Genomic DNA, 21,627 nt, shown 5'->3' on the forward strand with positions numbered 1-21,627 from the left:
AAATGGGTCTTCAAAAATAAATTGAATGAAAATGGAGAAGTAATCAGAAACAAGGCCAGACTTGTTTGTAAAGGGTATGCGCAGCAAGAAGGGATAGATTTTGAAGAAACCTTTGCTCCGGTTGCAAGACTTGAGGCCATCCGAATGTTCCTTGCTCTCTCAAGCTTTCAAAACTTCAAAGTATTTCAAATGGACGTGAAATCAGCCTTTTTGAATGGAGACTTAGAAGAAGAAGTATATATTGAGCAGCCAGATGGTTTCATTCTTGGGAATGATCCAAATCTTGTATGCAGATTGAAAAAGGCCCTCTATGGTCTTAAACAAGCTCCAAGGGCTTGGTACTATCGTTTGGACAAATATCTTCATCAACAAGGTTTTTCAAAAGGGTCAGCAGATAGCAATCTTTATATAAAAGTTGAAAATGACAAATTGTTAATACTTGTTGTGTATGTAGATGACATTATCTTTGGCAGCAATGAAGAAGCTATGAGTCAAAGCTTTGCCTCGATCATGCAGAAAGAATTTGAAATGTCCTTACTGGGAGAACTGACATATTTTCTTGGTTTGCAAATCCAACAAAAAGAAGGAGGAATCTTTCTATCTCAAACCAAGTATCTCAAACAGATTTTGAAGAAATATGGCATGGAAGATGCAAAACCAGTATGTACACCCATGGTCATAGGATGTAGCCTCAGTGCAAATGATGAATCTGCAGCAGTACATCAACCAACCTACAGATCTATGATTGGAAGTCGACTTTATTTGACAGGTACCCAGCCGGACATCATGCACGCAGTTGGAATAGTTGGAAGATTTCAGGCAAATCCAAAGGAGACTCATCTTCAGGCAGTAAAGAGAATTTTCAAATATCTTCAAGGAACTCAAAATTATGGTTTATGGTATCCTAGAGATACAGATCTCACACTTCATGCTTATACAGATGCAGATTGGGCCGGAAGCGTGGATGACAGGAAGAGCACCAGTGGTGGTGCATTCTTTATGGGTTCCAGATTAGTATCTTGGTTCAGCAAGAAACAGGGTTCAATTGCTTTATCTACAGCTGAAGCAGAATATGTGGCTGCGGCATCTTGTTGCACATAACTTTTTTGGATGATGCAGACTTTGCAGGATTTTCAGATCACTTGTACACCACCTATCTCCATCTTATGTGATAACACAAGTGCTATCAGCATCTCAAAAAACCCAGTCATGCATTCAAAAACCAAGCACATACCAATCAAGTATCATTTTCTCCGGGAACAAGTGCTTGAACAAAAGGTCAAGTTGGAGTATGTTCCCTCTAAGGAACAAGTTGCTGATATACTCACCAAACCATTGCCCAGGGAGACTTTTGAATACCTCAGGCAAAAGCTGGGAGTTGTTGATGCATCATCTTGTTGACTCTCTTCTGATTGATGGTTGCACGCAAGATTCATCAGGGGTATAAGTTCAGGGGGAGCTTATAATGCATTGTTGGCATTATGAAGGAAGTACAGATGAAGATCATGGATGACTGATCTGAATATTGCTGCAATATGTCTCTTTCATGGTCATTTATGGTGTTTGGTGGATTATGGTTCTTCTTTCAGGGGGAGCATGTTCTTAGGGGGAGCATGTTCTGGTTCATTTTCAAGGGGAGCATGTTCTTAGGGGGAGCATAACCCTTTGCCCTTAATGTCAAAGGGGGAGAGTGATTTGGTGTTTTTGCCATCAAGTCCAAAGGGGGAGATTGTTGGCATTATGGCTAAAGTGTTGTCCTTGATGGCAACTCATTCAGGTGATAGATCACAGTACTTCAAGTCAGCAGCAGAGATTGATGATCAGCTATCAAATATTGAAGAAAATAAGGAGTACGCAGGTATACCTTACAGGAAGTGCGTACACGCAGGCAGGTGTTACATAAAGTGCGTACATACCCGCAGTTATGACGTTCAGGAGGTGCATACCCCTAGTTTCGTACTTTAAGGCAAAGAAAAAGCACACGTGGGGTTTTCTTATGTTTTACCCTTGGTATTTAGCTGACGGTATTGTGTTATTATGGTTTTGGTCCGTGGTATTGATCCATGATTTAAGGAAGAGTTTGCCTATATAAAGCAAAGGAGATCATTTTTCTTGGTATGCTTTTGGGTTGAACATCTTATGAGAGCTAGATCTGAAATATTATGATCTCTTGGGTGTAATGTCTAGATCTAAATAAGGCGAATATACTGATGAATTGAGATCTCTTCGGTGCATGATCAGATCTGTAGATCTGACTGTCTGGGTTGTTCTTGAAGTCTTGAAATTATCTATGCCCGAAGGTATGCAGGTACAGTGAAAGAAAAGTGCGTTTCAGGTGCATCGGTACGCAGGCACAGAAGGGTTGCAGGTGCGCCGGTACGCAGGCACAGAAGGGTTGCAGGTGCGGAGGTACGCAGGCAGATCAAAGGACACAGTGCGTAGGTAAGCAGGTGAGCAGTTCAGTTACCTGCGTAGGTAAGCAGGTGAGCAGTTCAGTTACCTGCGTAGGTAAGCAGGTGAGCAGTTCAGTTACCTGCGTAGGTAAGCAGGTGAGCAGTTCAGTTACCTGCGTAGGTAAGCAGGTGAGCAGTTGAGTTACCTGCGTACCGTAAGCAGGCTGTACATGGGTGAAGCTGCTTACTTCTCTTGAAATCTCTGTTTATCATTTTTATGATCTGGGTTTTTGAAGTGATGTCTGGTTCTGGTATTATGATCTAATTACAGCAGTGATTGAGTAAATGATTATGATTAACTTCAGTTTTGATGGGTGTTTGGATCGGTTTTTCATGTGATCTGATGGACTAAATCTGGTTGATGACTCACTTGTATATGTATTGATCTAGTGCTTGGGTGATTCAGAAGATTGTTTATATTGTTGTTGGGCGTTTCAGATTATGTGTTGTGCTTCAGTGTATTCAGTCTGAAAATTGATGAAACGTGGTACCTAGAGGAGAGAATATTGTAGGTCAGCACCTACATACTAGTATCTAAGCTAGTACAAGAGCTATCTTTGAGCATTGTAGTAGGTAGCAGCCTGCGTACTAGTAAATGGATTAGCTAGTACAAGAGCAAAGGGGGTTGTAGCTCCCATACTGGTATAAGACTGCACCAGTATAAAATATTGTAAAAGGATTTTCTTATTAAGAAGAAGATTGAGACGACTTGCAGCAGGTGGTTTTCTCCCACATTGGGTTTCCACCTTATATCATGGTGTTCATGTGTGTGCCTCACGTGTGATGATATATTCTCTATTACTGCATCTGTTATTTGATAATATGGTTGATAATGTTCTAATGCACTCATTGAAGATCAATTAACTTAATCATAAGAATTTGTGGTAGTAGCACATATGAATCTGATTATGGAAATGAAAAAGTTTTATTAATGAGATAATACTGATTCACCCCCCTCTTAGTATTATTTCCAACAGGATGCCCCTTGGTGGAAATCCTAGTCCTTTCTCCTCATGGGGAGAAATCGGTGCACCTCATATGGCCACATTGTCACTTCCAGGGTTGACAATAGGCCTGCCAGTCTGGCTCTTCTCAACTTCGGTTGTTATGCCCACCGCTGTTCCTGAGCAATCTAGTCATCAGCTAAACGATCCACATGTTGTCCCCAAGGCCTCCACTTCATCCAAATCTTCCTCAAATCCTTCCTCTTCGCTTGGTAAAGCTGGAAAAGCGAAAAACCAAGTACCTAAGGAGAAGAAGGATAAGAAGAAGAAGGAGAAGAAAGAAAAGGAGCCTAAAAGGAGTGGGGGCAACAGGATGTTACATAGCGAAAATCCACACACTGCACCGACCAGGCCTAAAACGCCATGTGTCATTTGCGAAGGGGACCATTTTCATAGAGATTGCCCCTCTATCCCTCAGATCCTGAAGGATTGGTCCCCTCGGTTGCACAATCCGGTTGCATCAACCTCTGAGTCTCATGTTGACTGCACACCGTCGACTAGTGGGAGTGAAGCCCACGGACAAAAAGGAAAGATGAGATTTCCTTGTAGACTGTGCGAAGGCGATCACGCCGTCCACCATTGTCCCTTCTTAGACGAGGCAAAAAGAGTTTTGGAAGATCGTCCGGTTTCACCTATACGACTTCCGCCTGGATATAAAAAGCTCTCGCCGAGTCCATCACTAGTCGAAAATCCGGCTGTCCCTCTGAAGTGGTCAGCCGAAGTGTCTATCGTCGAGAATGAACTATCTGAATCCATACCTGACGAAAGTCAAAAGGTCGAGACGGCAGTTGACCCGGTCTTGCCTTCAGAAGTTCCATCCTCAGACGATACTTTCACCGAAGAGAATGAGGATAGCACCGTCCAAATTCTGTTCGTGAATGCAGACTCTAATGATCAGGGGAATGGCCTTCCCATTCCTTTACCGCAGGAAGGAAGTTCATCAGAGTCCTATCCGGCCGTATATTCGGTCCCACCTCCAAGCAACCTAGTTGTTTCATTTGATTGGAATCAACTAGGCAGACCCCGCTTACCGGCTAGCATACCATTTCGAATCATAGTTCAAATCTACCGAATGGTTATGGCCGGTACCATCATAGATGAAGGGGCGTCTGTGAGTATCCTTTCCTCAACTGCTTGGAAAGCGCTTGGTTCACCAGCGCTTCTGCCTGAAATGAGAAATCTAACAGGCTTTGATAAAGGAACCAGTCGACCGTTGGGTATTCTTCCCAATGTACCTGTTACATTAAAAGGGAAAACCGTTCAAATGAACGTGATGGTAGTCCAAGGTCCGTTAGATTATAATCTACTCCTTGGTCGAGACTATATTTATTGCATGGGTGCAATTGTTTCCTCGCTCTTCAGAGTGATGTGTTTTCCGCACGAAGGAAGAGTGGTCAAGCTCGTAGACCAACTTTCATTCCCCGGTTTACACGCAACATATAGTCATCTACCATTCCTAAATGGTCTTTTACCTCAAGAAGTGTCTCAACATCCAGTCCGTCAGCCTGATGAAGGCGAGTGATTCGGGGACGTGACTGAAACCCAGGGGGCATGCATCCTGGTCTGCTTCGGCAGGGAAACTCTGGGTATAGAATAGGTTTCCGCGAGAGTATATGACCTTCCGTAATTCCCATCCAGAATCTGGATCTGAGGTAGGTTTGGGATAAGATATTCTTGTCAAGGTTATGGAGCGCCCAGTGGCGCTCCCCATTGTTTATTTCGGTAGACAGCGACGAAGAAATGTTCATTTGCTCCGTGAATAGAACAATCTTTGGTAACCAGTAAGAGGTATGCCTTTCCTGATAAAACAATTGTTTTATTTGCAAATTGAGGGGTAACCTTGAAACCATATTCTATACCTGGGGGCATGCAAACCTTTTGGCGTGCAATGCAAACTGCGACCATTTTTTTTTTAGTTTTTTAGGTCCTCCCTTTAAACCTGTAGGCTAACCCTTTAAACTCGTAGGATTGGTCGTTTGATAGCTTGCACAAAGAAAGGATGTGGGGCTAAGTTTAAAAACCTTGCCATTTATTGTACAAGACATTTCTGTTATATGACTGGAATCATTGAGCAGTTTTATCGCGGACTTCATGCTCGTTAAAAAATAAACCTAAGCATTGTGAGCAAGCTTCCCCCTAGAGTTCAAGCTCATCCAGAAAAAATGAACCGGTAAATGACCATCGTGAATATAAAATTTCAGCCTCTTAAAGCCTTGGATGTGTTTTGCGCCGTCACCTCCACTTTCATATTGGCCGATCGTTCACCTCCATTTGATTGTTTACCCATTTTGAGGAACATCTGCGAAGAGTGATTATATAGCCATCCTTGTAACACTGCCGTGATTGGAAAATTCCAAGCCTTACCTGGAATCTGTTGCTACCCATTACATCACTCGTTCCTCAAAAGACGAGTCCCCTTTAAGCTCTTTTCAATGGACTCGCTAAACATGAAAAGATCGCCGAGCTATTAGCCTCTCCAACTCGTTAAAGGACCGGAAGTGCTGTCTCTCCTCTAAATTTTAATCTTTTTGGATTTGAGAGACTATTACACAAAAAGATCGAGCGCTTGTTTTGTTCGGCTCGTTAAAAGGATCGAAAATCTATCCCTTTTGTATAGTTTTATACTTTTTCGGATTCAAGGGATTACATGACGAAAAAGGAACACTGGAGTTTACTTTATGTACCTTTTTAGACTCTCTAAAATTGAAAATGGCCAAGTTGTCTTTGTCGTTAAACTCGTTAAAAATCTAATAGCGACAAACTTGTCCATGGTAGGAAAGAACGAGTTTCACCATCACTAAGCTCGCTAAAACGAAGCAATGGGTTCGCCCGAAGGGCGGATTATAGAACAAGCATATGTTATCCTCCTCAAGCTTGACAAAAATAAATAGGTACTGGTCAGCAATGACTGGGGAAAAATTGGGAAGGTAACTTGAAGAAACTTTGTTGGTAGCAAGTCACTCTTGAACATGACACTTTCGTTCCGCATCCATGTCGGGTTGGGTTGTTTCATTCACCGGTCACTTCACCATGGTCTCCTCACGCCATCCATATCTGGGGTAATGCTACCAATCCATCATGTCAGTGTCGTTACATGTTCAAGAGAATCAGAGAGTTCACCCTGTTCCACCCACCACAATACACTTATCCTTCATCCATTCATGACCGCCATCCTGAACCTCATATCATCAGTCAGTTTTCACCTCCATAAAATCATTAACTCCTTTCTGTGTCACTGATGTGGGATTCATTAAGGCCCTCCTGTGACGGATCGCTTCTTGTCGACATCAGCTCATTATCCAAGAAGTCGGTCTAGGAATACCCCCTTCAGTACTTTGAAGCTTGCATGCCTCAATGGCAACTTTCTCACTTTCGGCAACAGGATTTCATCATTGGCCTTCGACCGAAAGATTCCGCATGGTGTTCGACGCCAAGTCATTTATTCACACCACGTAGATTGTACTGCAGTACCTTGAGGGTCATCATCATTATCGATGATTCCTCTCGCGCTTGTTAACGGTTTACATTATTGACCGGTAATCAAGCGATGTCTTTCCATGTTCGACTCCAGTTCACTTTTCACATGCATCGACTTGTACTTTGAGTGAAGATCGGAAGAGATTGAAGACCCTAGATCTAGTTTCAGCCATCTGGGCTGCAATATATTCAGGATAATAAAAACATCAGATGTACAACATTATGGCACAGATATCATCCCATCGGGGTGATGGCTCTTCTAGAATCATTAATCTACTCTCAGACAGTTATCTGTCCTATGTACATGAGTATGGTTTTATAACGCTGAGCATGGGAATGCCCGCCTCAGCTAGATCATGAAAAATTTATGAAGATAATGTATTGTGTTGTATCTTATTACAGGTCTCCTCTTGGCTAGCAAAGAACTCTGAATCCTCATTATAAAGCATTTCACCCGACAGTTTTTGAAAAATGAAAAATATCGACCTCATGCTTTAGGGGGCAATCTGTTATAGATATTTTTGGGTCCTGCGACTCCAAGCGACAAATATCCATAATTCAAGGGATTCTTAGTCCCTAAAGTGGTTGTTTCAGCCCCTAAAGGAGAAAGGTCAAAGGATTACAGCTCCTCCAAGAAAGTCCCTCTGAAAAACCACTCAGAACAGGTCAATTTTGGGCCAGAGCACTTGCTCCATGGTCTGCCTGCACTTAAGAGCAGGCATAACACTATGCACCTGCGTTTAAGAGCAGGTAGCCCTTCTACAGGGTGCGCTGGGTGGGAAGTGACAAATGGCAGTGAAGATTTTGCAAGGTGGAAAGTCATGGAATCTTCCATTTCTCTCTCCTGTGACACTTGCTACTCAGAATTCGACCTTGGATGAGTCATAGATGCTCATTCACCAAGTGGAAGCATGGACTATCAGTTGGAGGACACTAATCACAATCATGGAAGCTGACTCATGACCTTGTCAAATGCCTATAAATGGATCCCTTTCCATGAGATCCAGAGGTTGGAATTTTGGCTCATTGAAAGGAAGTGCTGATAGTTTCTAGAGGAGATCTTTGAGCTTGTTGGGTGATTTTCTTTTGTATGTGGTTCTAAGAGAACTCTTTCAAGTCAAGAGGTTGATGCTAGGTTGGAGCGGCTGCTTGTAACTCCCTTGACTTCTTTTGATCAATAAAGCTATTCTTGTTCCTTCCATTTACTTGTGCATTATGTGTTTATGCTTATACATGTGAATGGTCAATCTACACTAACCCTAGGTTGTTTACATAATAGATCTTTGTTCTTGCATAGTATCTGGTGGCCTTGATTTCGCAGATATTCTCAAAAGCTGGGCATAGTAGCGGACAGGAACCAAATGGCTACAAGAAGGAGAAAGATTCAAGTGAGGAAACCAAATGGAAGACACAGGTTGGCGCCCCTCTCTCTCTCTCTATCTATTCATGTAAAAGGAATCAAGTTAGACTCTATTGTGATTTGTTTCTAAGGCACTACCATTCCTTAGCAGGGATAGAGTAGATCCATGTGGACACTAATCCCCATAACAGGGTGGCACAACTCCTGTCGAAGTCGTTGTCGAACTACTAGGTTGATCGTTGTCCTTGTTTTTCAACATCTATGGATTCCTGTAATCTTTATTCCTTGTCATTATCAACGCATCATTTTGTTGTTTCGAAACCGACAACATCAGAACTTGGGACAGGGAAGCATTGTCACTAGCAACTAGATTTGTTCCTGGATTTGGAAATGAATCAGTTAATACTGCCGAGGTTTTTGAATTCTTGGCGAATTTTCTAAGCTCAGCTTTATATGGATAGTCTTTTGTTCAATGATCCTTATCACATATTAGGCATGGATTTCTTGGTTTCCTATCTCCAAAAGGGTTTGTAGAATATTTTTCGGCTGATGATTCTCCTTGTTTCTTCTTCTTCCCTTTGTTTTTCTTCTTGCTTCCTGGTTGCTTGGTTTCTTTGCACTTGTCAGTTGAGACGACATTTACTTCTGAGGCGAGAAGTTCCTCATTTGCTTTTTGATTAGAAACCTTACGGGCCTTTTTAGATGTAGCCTTTGTTTATTTTGCGCTTGTCGTTCCTATCACACCATCACCAGCATGAAAGTCATTGTTTGATTTAGGAGGAGGAGGAACGGAAAATTCCGATCTGGGAGCGTCAAGGATTTTATCGTAGAGCATGCTAGACTGAGTATAAATCAAGTCTAAGTACTACGCACGAGCAATAACTTGCTCTTCAGTGACGACTCCTCCCTTTGCCACATCTTCTGTAATGGAAGGTAACAATGACTTGATAAACCATTCAGCTAAAAGTTGATCAAGAATGTACGTTTTTACCATTCTATGACGGCATCGCCACTCATGAATATAATTGGATATGTGAGTGGCCATTGTTTGCTTGAAGTTGGTAAGAAGTTCTGTTCCCATTTCGTGCCTTATAGGTAACTGAAAATGGGTTAAAAAGGTTGTGGCTAAGGTAATGAAGTTATCAAACGAAGCTCTAGGTAATTCGATATACCATTTTGCTGCCGGCCCAGTTAACGTCCTCTGAAAAAGGCAAAGTCTAATCGAATCATTGTTTAGGGTGTTTGATGAACACCACAGATGAAAGGTCATCACATGATTTGATGGGTCTTCACCCGGATTTCCATTAAATTTAGGAATATCTGACGGAAGTTTATGCGGAATCGCTGGCCACCAAGGGGCGTAAGCAATTAGATCGTTTGTTAACTGATTTAGATCCGGTAACTCTAAAGTCACCATGAAGGGTAACTGTTGATTCAGGTTTGGCGAAGCATACCCAGGGTAAGATGGAATTTCTTGAGCAGTTGGTCTTTGCATACCAGCATAATGCATTTGGTGATGGTAACTTTGGTAAGGTTGATGGGCATAACCATGGTAGAATGGTTGATTTTGACCGTTTTGAATATATGGTTTCCCACTATTTGCAAAGATTTGTTGCTCAGACCCTTGGTAAACTTGTTGGAATTGCGGTTGTTGATATTGCACCAGCCATAGTTGTGAAGCCACGTGCTATTTTCCAATACTGGCTATTTGACCAAGATGAGGGGTAATTGTACCCGTTTGGGCCTATGTCATTCCACTAGTTGGTGATTGTGGTTGAGTCGCAGGGGCAAGAGGCTGTTGCATTACAACCTGAGTAACCTGAGGTTGGCATACAACATGCAATGCTTGTACTTGCAACACCGTCACAATGGCTAGCGTAGTTGGTATATTTGACATAGGTAAACATTGTTACATTGAGTATACAACTCTTGGTTGTTGAGGCAGTATTGGCACCCAACCGCTAGATGTAATTCCAACATAACCTGAATTTTCTTGTGAACTCTCGTATGGTTGTCCTCCTAGAGGAGACAATGAAAGGGTATATTGCCCCCCATACAGCTGCAATCTGGTACTTAAAGGAATTGTTTTTCCTTGAGGACTGGACTGCCCAAATTGACACCCTAAAGGATCAATTTGCTGAGACTCAACATAAGAGTTCATGGATGATATTCCGGATGAAGAAACAGGAATGGACCATACTGTTGAAATAGCCCCTGGGTGGGCCCCATTTAGCAATTGAGAACTGGTTGGGACAGATGGTATGTCGACGAACATTGTTGGAGTGACAGCAGAAATTTCTACCGTCGTTGTGTTGGATGACACAGTCCTAGATGTCGACGGTTGTTCCGACATTTCTAGTCTATCCAAAAGATTGCCTAGTGATTCTATAGGAGCTTCTGATGATGGTAGACTAATTTCTGACGAAGAGGGATACAGGGCAATCTCAACTCCAAATTGAGATGGAGTACTAGACTGAGGATCTTCCAAAATCTCTTCTATAGCAATCAGACCAAGTGGAAGAGGCAGACCGTCAAGTCCGTAAAATATTTCTAGTGTCGAAGAAGGTATAGATTCAGTAGAGGCAGATGTTTGGGGAATAACACCTTCTAAATTAGTTGTTAATGTAGCTGGTTCAGAAATAGAAGTGTTTACCCTCACACTAGGATCAGTTCTACTGTCTTTTGGTGGCTATTGAACTTCTTCTGTAAGGGCAGGGATACCATAAATGTTTGGAGTAATCAGAGTCTTCGAAGGTGTTGGAACGCTTGTTCTAACTTTACCAGGGGATTTGGAACCAATTAAACGAGTTCGCTTTGTCTGTAACAGTTTTGATTCTGGAGACAAAGACGGTCGACTCGTAAGCCTCCGTGAACGATGGGGTTTCAATTGAATTTCTTCCACGATTGCGGATTACTTGATGAACTAAAAATAAGAGGGGAATATGTTTCCGAATTAAATGAATTTTAGATGCTTTGACACAACTTGTTTTTCAGTTTTTAAGAGTCGAGAAAAAACAAAAGATGACTCTAGTCGCCTTCGATTTTTAATGAGCCTGAAGTGACAAGTGCTCAAATGGACCTTTTCCTCTAAGGAGTCTGAAAACAAGCGAAATATACTACTTTGGAAATCTAGACAGAGGGATTATCAAACCAATCGCAAAACTGCAGAATATTTTTTATATTACAACAGTCAATCTTCCCGAATGCTATGTTCAGTGCATTGCGATTGATAAGGCGGCAGACACAGCTTCCTATGGATAATGGATAAAGCCTATTGTGGTCTCCAAATATATACTCGACGGTACGTGGGAGCACAATTCCGTATTGGCACTTATCGTCTCAAAGTGGAGGAATCACCCAACCAACAATGAAAGCAACAGTTACCATGTTTTACGACGCCGTAACACGTCTCTAGCCTAGAATTCTAAATGTTGTGCGTTAGGTTCCAAAGCGTTTTTAGATTCATTGAACTTATTTTATAGTTGATCTTGCTTAAGAAATTTACCTTTCAGGTTCACCGCGTGATGTAGATGTACAATTCCTACAATGAAATCTAAGATGATAAACAGTCGTCTAATCTTCTTTTAGCTATGAAAATCCTAGCTACTAAGGAAAGAGGGATGATTTTCTTTCAGCATAGAGCATAGAGCACACACTATATGCATTGTCCTAAATCAAATCGACAAATAGTCAAAATGAAAATGCACATGCATGTATTGTTTTTCAGCTTTCTTAGTGTATGTGATGATAAGAAAGCTAAGTGAAAATCTGAATTATTTCCAAATCGACAATACTCAACAAATTTCTTTTCAAAATGAAGTGAAAGTAAGAGAGACACTTTGTGATTTCGAAATGAAAAATTTCTTTTCGACACTTTAAAACTACTAATTCAAATCATATGCAATAGTAACTTGTATAATCAACTACCAACAGCAAGGGGATTGTCTTCTATGGCTGAAAATGACAGCTATGACACTTTCAAATCAAATAACGACCGCTCGATTATGCTACTTTTTTGCAAAAGAGAACCGAAAATGATGCAAAATACATAAAAACACTTATAGTTCTTTGCACTATGGAGGCGGAAAGATGTAAAGGAAGGGGGTTTTCACAGAAATATACTGACCATAGACAGCTAAACTCCAAAATAGGACTGAAAATAGTGAGTGAAAAACCAAAGCCTTAAGGTAGAGTTAACCTTATCTGACCAGCGCACCCGTTACATAGGGATCTCTGCTTTCAGCGCACCTACTGCACTCGTGAAGTGCGATGCAAGCAGACTACCTTTAAGGTAGGGGGCGATGGTACCAGTACAAGACTTTGAATGAGTTTTTACTCACAATTTGCAATCCAGTTTAGGGATTTAAGCTAAGAAAGCAATGTTCAGTAAATGCAAATCACAGAGGTGGATCTAAGGAGGTTACTAGAGCTACCACTCAGGGAAATTAGTTTATTTGTAGATCGATTGTTTAATTCATAAACAAAACCTGGAGATTGACTGAAGCAACATTGATCTACTTTGCATTCGCAAAACAAATGCAGTTAGAAGGCTAGCTGGCTTTTCTTCATGCTCTGTCTGTTAGTTTATAAAAGAAACAAAGATAGGCTAACAAACAATCTAGTCGCTCCCCAGTGGAGTCGCCATTTTGTCACCGGGAATAGTGTCTATGCAGAACTGCTAGTCCCACTAAGGGTGGTAGAAAACCTTAGAAACAAACAGAGTAAAGCCTTTTTCGTATTCCTTTATGACAAATAGATAAGAAAAGAATGAAGATACCAACCTCAATCTTGCGCTTGGTTCCTCACATGATTCTTCTCCCTTCCGATAGATCCTCGCTGCTTGCTTCCTCGTTAGCCCAGCTTCAAAGAGCACCCATGGAATCAAAGCAGCACAATACTATCCGAGAACAGAGATCTACTGGCATAAACAATATAAGATCAGATGTATATTGACCACATACAAACATATATCATAAAATATGCAAGAACATGGAGGAAAACTTGAATAGCTTTATTGATATCAAGAAAAGAGCAGGGGAGGATTACAACCAATTGTTCTGACCCAGCGTCATCCTCTCAGCAAGAAGCCCTTCTTCACCTCATGAAAAGCTTAGATCACCCAATACTATGATGTTGCAGCAAGAAACCAATAGCACTTCCTTACAAGATACAAAATTCGAGCCTCTGGATCTCTTGGGAAGGGATCCATATATAGATGTTTGAAAGGGGGGTGAGTCAGCTTCTGGGGTTTGATTAGTGTCCTATTTCTAATAGTTCTTGATTCCACTTGGAGAATGATGATCTATTACTCATCCCTGGGCGAATTTAGTGAGGCAAGTGTCATAGGAGAAGTTTCTGGAAGATTCCATGATTTTACACCTCGCACACTGCCTCTACCATTTGTCCATTCTCGCCCATCACACCCCATAGAAGGCCTTTTCAACATGCATCGCACCCTTTGTGTGTATTTAGGTGGGATACAGTGCACTTTGTCCATGGGGCAGGTGAGATGGTCCATTTTTGACCAGTTCTGAGTAGTTTTTCATGGAGAACTTCTGGGAGATGATGTAATCAGCTGACCTTGTTCTTTTAGGGGTTGGAACAACACTTTTAGGGACTTAGGAGCCCTTGGTTTATTGACATTTAGGATTGGGGTTGTAGTGCCCAAAAATGTCTATAACACTTATTTTAACATTCCATTGGTAGAAGGACCATAGGAGGAGCTAGAAAATTCAATTATAGAACCCTATATTAGCTCCGACGAATCTATAATGGCAGGGGAAAGAGAAGAAGAAGTACATCTTATGCCTATTTACTTGATTCTCAAAAATTGAAATTGTTTCCAGCCACTCTTAAAGATAGAGAACTTAAATGGTTTATGGGATTAGGAGCACATACCATAAGAACATGGGAAGAAATGAAAAATGTGTTAGAAAAATACAAAGATTATTTTATGCCTCGTAACCTTAAATATGAAGTTTTTAAAATGATTCAAAAAGAGGATGAAAATCTTGAAGATTTGGTTGAAGGATTTTCTTATAATGTTAAAAGGGCTAAGATGTATAATCTAGATGAAGAAACTATGAAAGCTCTTTTGCTAAAAACCATTAGATATGAGTGCATATATCTTATCAATTTAATGGGAAAATAAGATGTTTCTTAGTTATCATTTAGAGAAATTTCTGAATTGTGTACACACATTTCAAGAGGAAAGGCTAGAACTAAGAAAAGTCCAAGAGACCCTGTTATGTCTAGGATTAATAAATTCACAACTGGGACAGTAAGTACAGTAGAAATAGGTAATTTTATTGAAAACTTCAAAACATATATTTTAGGGAGTCTTGGTGAAAAAATAGATACCCTTAAGATTCAAAACAAGAAAAAAGCTGAAAATGTTGCATTATCAATTTTTTGTCCTAAATGCGGAAAGAAACATGCTCTAAGAGAATGTCCTCTTTATAGTGTAGAAATATGTGTTATCTATGTAGAAAGTCATAACACAAAGTAATGATCTTAAATCCCTTAACTCAAAGTAGTCTTGCAAAATGAAGCTGAAACAAGCCAAGCAGAGTCACTTTGTTTTATTGGTAAAATACCATGGCCACCATAATAGAAAAACATAGTAAAAGGTCTTAATCCTCAATACCAATCATATTCAAAACCTCAGAAAAATTGAAATAATCCAATGCCTTGGAAAATTTTCCACCTCAAAATCCATTATGGACACAAGATTGGTAGTGTCCTCCTAGGAATCCTTAGTATAATCAATTTCAACAACCATTTATCCCATATCATCATCCTCAATCAAACTTATTTCCACAATCTCAAATTCAAACCTAGCCTTCTAATCAACCACTTCCATTACCATCCACATCATACCATCAAAAGACCAATCAAATACATGCTCAGCCACTTCCAAATCCAAATAATAAAAATTCACAACTTGCTTACAATATAGAAGGTCAGAATTTCCAAGCTTGCATGATAACTCCATTAAATCTAAATAATTTCCAACTTAGATCTGGTAGAGTTTTGGAAAAGAAGCTACCATCTGTTGTTATTCAAGAATCTGGAGAGGATGAACTCCTTGAGAAAGAAACATCTCTTAATCAAGAAGAAATTCCTCAGAAAGAAATCACCCGTATACATTTTAATGATACTTCAATAAACTCAACTCCCATTGGAGAACAACCTTCTGTTTCTATTCAAAATCCACCTTTTCTTGAAAGGCTAAAAATTGGCAAAGGAATAGAAAAACAATTTTTTTTTCTTGAATATGACATGTTAGATAAACTAAAGAATGTTTGCATCAAAATTCCTTTGTTACGAGCTATAAAGGAAATACCAATATTTGCAAAGACAATCAGGGAGTTAACTATTAAAAAAACATGAAGAAAAAGAAAAGATGTTAAAAAATCAAGTTAGTTGGAAAAATTATAGATATTATGTGGGAAAATCAACAGTTCAGAAATATCTAGATCCAAGTAGTCCCATTGTAAAAACATACATTAATGGTGTCGAGATTCCAAACACATTGATTTGTTTAGAAGCAGCTATCAATATCATGAATAAACCAACTATGGATCAATTAAAACTTTCCAATCTTCAATACACACCAACATTACTACAGTTAGCAGATAGATCTATTATCAAACTAGATGGTGTGTGAGAAGATGTATCTGTCTCCTTGTATTCTTGGGAATATCTTGTTGATGTTATGATTTTAACTCCCAAAAATGATTTAGGAGGACACCCATTTATTCTAGGCAGACTATGGTTAGCTACGACTAATTCTTTTATAAGTTGTAGATATAGTGATATGTTATCTCTGATGGAAGCTCTACTAAGAAATACACGCTATATCCTCCTGCAAAAACAACAATAAAGTAGAGAGTAAAGTTTGGATAGATGATGATAACGAAGACTTTGATACACAACCAATATTTTCTACTTCACAAATAGATGAAAAATATCAAATTTTAAATTTAATGAATAATAATGATTCTTCCTCATATTGTGAACATGACCAAAATTTTCAAGAACAATACAATTTTGAATATTTATCATATCATCAAATGGCTTTACATTCTATGGAAAAATTTGGCAATTCTTTAATAGAAATCTTTTCGGGAAAATCTTTGAATATTAATGATAATATGGAATAATCTCAAAAGAAAGAATTGATAAATATGTTACAAGAACATCCATCTACTTATGCATGGGATACACTGATATGAAAGGAATTGATCCTAACACTTGTATGCATCATATCTATATTGAAGAAAATTCCAGACCAGTTCGACAACCCCAAAGGAGGATGAATACAAATCTAAGGGAAATTGTTAAAGAGGAGTTACAAAAGTTGTTGAATGTGAATTTCATTTACCCAATATCGGATAGTCAGTTTGTTTCACCATTAGTGATTGTTCCAAAGAAAAATGGAAAATGGAGTGTATGCATCAATTATAGGGAATTGATTAAAGCTACCTTGAAAGATAATTTTTTGCTTCCCTATATAGATCAAGTCCTTGATACATTGGTAGGGAAAAAGTAATTTTCATTCTTGGATGGTTTTACTGGATATAACCAAATCCAAGTAGCTCTAGAAGATCAAGAAAAAATAACTTTCACCTGTCCATGGGGAACTTATGCTTACCAGTTATTTCCTTTTGGATTATGTAATGGACCTGCAACATTCCAAAAGGAACTTCTAGGCATTGTTTCTATTCTAATTCATGATTTTGCATAAGTTTACATGTATGATTTTACTGTCTATAAGAATTCTTTTGAGGAAACTCTAAAAATTTTGTAAAACGTTCTCATTAGATGTAAAGAAACAAATCTCTCATTATGCCATGAAAAATGTTTTATGATGTTCACCGGGGGAATTGTTTTAGGCCACCACATTTCAAGAGATGGAATTAAAGTGGATGCATCTAAGGTAGAAGTTATTTCCAAATTATCAGTTCCTACTTTTCAAAGAGATGTTAGAAGTTTTCTTATTTTTAATGGTTATTATAGAAGATTCATAAAAAATTCACAAATATAGCCTCTCCACTTTTCAAATTACATACAAAAGATTGTGAATTCATTTGGAATTCTAATTGCCAAAAATCTTTTAAAACATTGAAAGAAAAGCTTTCTGAAACACCCATTTTAAGAGGACCAAATTGGAATCTTCCTTTTCATATTTCATCGATGCTTTAGATATAACCTTAGGTGCTATTTTGGGACATAAATATTTAACTCCTTATGTCATTTACTATACGAGTAAAAATTTGACTCCTGCAGAGTTGAATTATACTGTAATAGAAAAGAAGTATTTAGTTTTTGTACATGCCATTAATAAGTTTCGACATTGTATCACTGGTTATGAAACTTTTGTTCACTTGGATCACTTTGAAACTAGATATTTAATGAATAAATCAATTACTAAGGGCAAAGTTACAAGATGGTTATTGTTATTACAAGAATTCAATATTACTATTTTGGATAAGCCTTGAAAAGAGAACATAGTTGTTGATTTTCTCTCTAGAATTCAAAATGATAATAAGGATGTTCTTGTAAAAGATAATTTTATTGACGAATATCTAATATATTTTTGCAGTATCTATTAAATATCCTTGGTTTGCAGATATTGCTAACTATTTCACCATAGGAGAGTTACCTTTGTATTTGTCTCCTCGGGAGAAAAGGAAAGTTATTCAAACCAGTGCATCTTATTCATTGATAAATGGAGAATTTTACAAAACAAGGCCTGATTTAATAATTCAAAGATGTGTTAGAGAGGATGAAGTACCAGAAATATTAAAGGCTTTTCATGATGAAACATTTGGAGAAAATTTTGTTGATAAAATGATTGCCTATAAAATCCTTCTCTTAGGATCTTATTGGCCTTCTCTTTTTAGAGATGCCAAAGAATATGTTAAGAGATGTGATAGTTGTTAGAGAAAGGGAAAGTATGTTCCTTCAGATGAGATGTCTCTACAACCTTAGGTAGTTATTGAACCTTTTAAAAAATGGGCTATGGATTTTGTTGGTCCAATCAATCCAACATCAAGGCAAAAAAGGTACATTCTTGTTTGTACAGATTGTGTCACAAAATGGGTAGAATCTAAATCACTTCCTTTTATTACTGAAAATGCTATATTTTCATTTCTTTTTGAGGATATCTTCATTCGTTTTGGTGTCCCAAGGGAAATTGTGATAGATCAAGGTACTCAATTTACATCCAAGTTGGTGCAAAAGATAATGGAGGAATATAAAATCAAACATCAGAAATTCACTCCATATCATCCACAAGCAAATGCACAAGTTGAAGCTACTAATAAAGTACTTGAAGCAATTCTTACGAAAACTGTACATTTTCATGGAAAGGATTGGGCAGAAAATATTTCAAAAGCTTTATGGGAATATTGTACCACATGGGTAAACACAATAGGGCCTACTCCTTATGAACTTGTTTATGGGAATCAAGTCATGTTTCCTACTGAGTTCCAAATAAAGATCTTCAAAACAACATTCAAATTGGGTCTTGATCTATCAGAAGCCCAAAAACAAAGAATGGAGCAATTGAAAGAACTTGATGAGATATGAGAAGATGCTATTCACATAACCAACATAGTTCAAGAGAAAATATCCATATGGCATGATAATTTTATCAAAGATAGGAAGTTCTCGTAGGGTGATTGGGCATTACTTTTTTATTCTAAATTTAAAGATTTTCAAGGAAAATTTCTAACTCATTGGCTTGGCCCTTATGAGATTAAAATTGTATTTGATAATGGAGAAGTCAGAATTAAAATCATTGATGAAGAAAAAGTAAATTTCCTTACAGAAAATCTAAGTTGACAACCAATAATTCTTGGCAGCCTAGATCTTCTTTAATTTCCCTATTCTTGTCCCATTTATTTTATTCCTCTTTTGCAGAACTAAAATAGCTACAAAATTTTCAATAATCTATAGCTCTCATGAAATTTCGTAGCTGACTTGACAGATTACAACAAAAGAAACCTGAATGGAGATTGTAGCCAGAGCAACCTAAGCAACCTACAAAAGAACAAATCAGTAAGGCAGAATGAAAGGTATGTAAGTATTAGTCAAATATAAAAAAAACATTGAATTATGATATAAATAGATGATTATTTTAAAACTAATAACTATTGCCTCTACATATCATGCAATGATTACCCTTGTCATGACACGACAATGGTTCTCATGATTCAATTCATAAAAAATTTGATAATCATGTCTTATCACAAGATATGAGAATATCATTAAAACCTTACCATCATTCAAATTTATTCCACTTCCTCCATATATCATCCCACTTCTTCCATATCCCATCTCATTTTCTTCGCATCATATCCCACTTCCTTCGACTCTGTTTTATTTTTCTCTGCCAAAAACATCTCAACTACTACCCAAATCTCGTCCTTGCTACCAAAACTCCATAATTATGTCAAAAAGGGAAATTAAGGATTGGAACTTCCTCAACATGGGAATTATTGTGCATTTTGAGCTGAATGGGACCAATTTTCTTGAAGCCTATCCACAAACGAAGTAGAAATTATAGTAGGCACGATGGTTACAGTTCTTTGAGAAGTTCGATGGGCATGACAAGGAGGTCACAACATCGTTTGCTCATGCCTATGATGGGATGGAAGTGGAAATTGGAGATACCAAATTAGTCTTAATAAATTCATTTATGGCAGAAGCTATAGGATTACCAAGAAACATGGGAAGTTGGTTTAAAAAATGGAAAATAAAATAAAAAAAACTGGGAGATCTTCCTTAAAAACCTAGGTATGGACATATCCATTTTCAAGAAAGGAATTCCAGTAACAGCTTTAAAAAGTAAACGGAGAATTTTTTTTATTAGTCATTCAAAATTTTATAACCCGTGAGGGTAGGTTTGGGAATATGTTCTTCTACCATGCTCGTTGATGATGCATTTTATTGATGGCGACAAAATCAATTTTCCATATTTCCTTCTCTGTAGTTTAAGAAAAATGGACGCTAACATCCAAAGGAAAATATTGTTTATTGACAATGCTTTGTACATCACGGGTTAGTAAATTTTTTAATTGAAGCTCATTTGAGGGTTAAAGGGGATAATTGGGAGGATTTTCTAGTTCGAAATAATTTTAAAGAATTTAAGCAAGATGAACCTAGTTCTAAAATTAGAAGAAGTCGATAGAAATTTCTCTCAAACCCTAAGCTTCAAAACAAAGATTTACCTACACAAGAAATACAACAAGATAGGCAACACATAAGGATTTTGATGATGAAACCCCTCTTACAAATGTTTAAGAAAATCTTAACAAGAAGAAATTCGTCAGTACAGATGAAGTATCGTCAAAAGAAGGAACAAAGAAAGACAAAATTAGCAAGAAGACACATGCTCTCACTGTTGAAAAACCATCAAGAACAAGTGCACGACTTATGAAATAAATGATTAAATAGTCTCCAAGTTTTGTTGATTTAGAAGAAGAAGAAAAACCAAGAATACCATCACTAATTACAAGTCCAGTAAGAAAGACCTCAGAAATCGACCCTGTCCAATAGGAAATATATGATATATAGAATCTCTCAAAAACAAATCCAAAGAAAAAGTTGTTGATTCATCTTCAAATCAAGAAGAAATTCTAAATGAAGAAGTTCATTTCATCCCTCCAGAAGAACCTAGAATTGAAGATACTCTTAAACATCAAATTTGTGAACTGGAAGTATTAAACAAGTATCTGAAGTAGGAAAATGAAGCAATGAAGGTAGAAAATGAAATTCAAAGAACTCAAAATGATAAAATTCTCCTACATATTTTCCACTAGTACAAGAAAAACAAGAACTTAAAGGCTAGAAATAAACTTCTCAGGAGTAAAATCAAACGTTTGCAGTGCAGGATTTTAATGAAGAAACCAAGGATTACAACAAGTGCCAACAAATCAGAAAGTACTAATTTAGATGTTCTTTCTCAAGCCTCAGCAGTAGCTCAATGACAGAGTGGGTTACAAAATTTTGAAATTTTGTGCATGAGAACATGCAATATCTTATGTGTGGAGGAATGTTGAAGAACATAATTGTTCCTTTTTTACACCCTCCTTAAACTCCATTCTCTTCCTTTTCGACCATGATAACTGCCATTGGGTGCCAGCTTGAAAGGTTATTGGAAAAAATATGTATTTAATCACATTTTATTCATAATTTCATTATTTCTTTATTATTTGATTTAATATTTGTACAAGTTGTCGAATTGCATCAATTCTGCAGCTAATAATTGATTATGCAACTTACTTGAGGAATCTATAGGTTCTGAAACATTAGTTGAGGAATG

The 21,627-nt window shown here is 38.0% G+C and overlaps 1 pseudogene; it reads left to right on the plus strand.

Annotated features, from left to right (window-relative positions):
• The first annotated feature begins 5,070 nt into the window (after positions 1 to 5,070).
• Positions 5,071 to 21,627, plus strand: part of LOC149221236 (protein kinase STUNTED-like) — a 74,303-nt pseudogene continuing 57,746 nt past the window's right edge.

Source organism: Pinus tabuliformis, chromosome Q (genome assembly GCF_031772625.1).
Source record: "Pinus tabuliformis cultivar Carrire ecotype Pingquan chromosome Q, CPIR1, whole genome shotgun sequence".
Lineage (NCBI taxonomy): Eukaryota > Viridiplantae > Streptophyta > Pinopsida > Pinales > Pinaceae > Pinus > Pinus tabuliformis.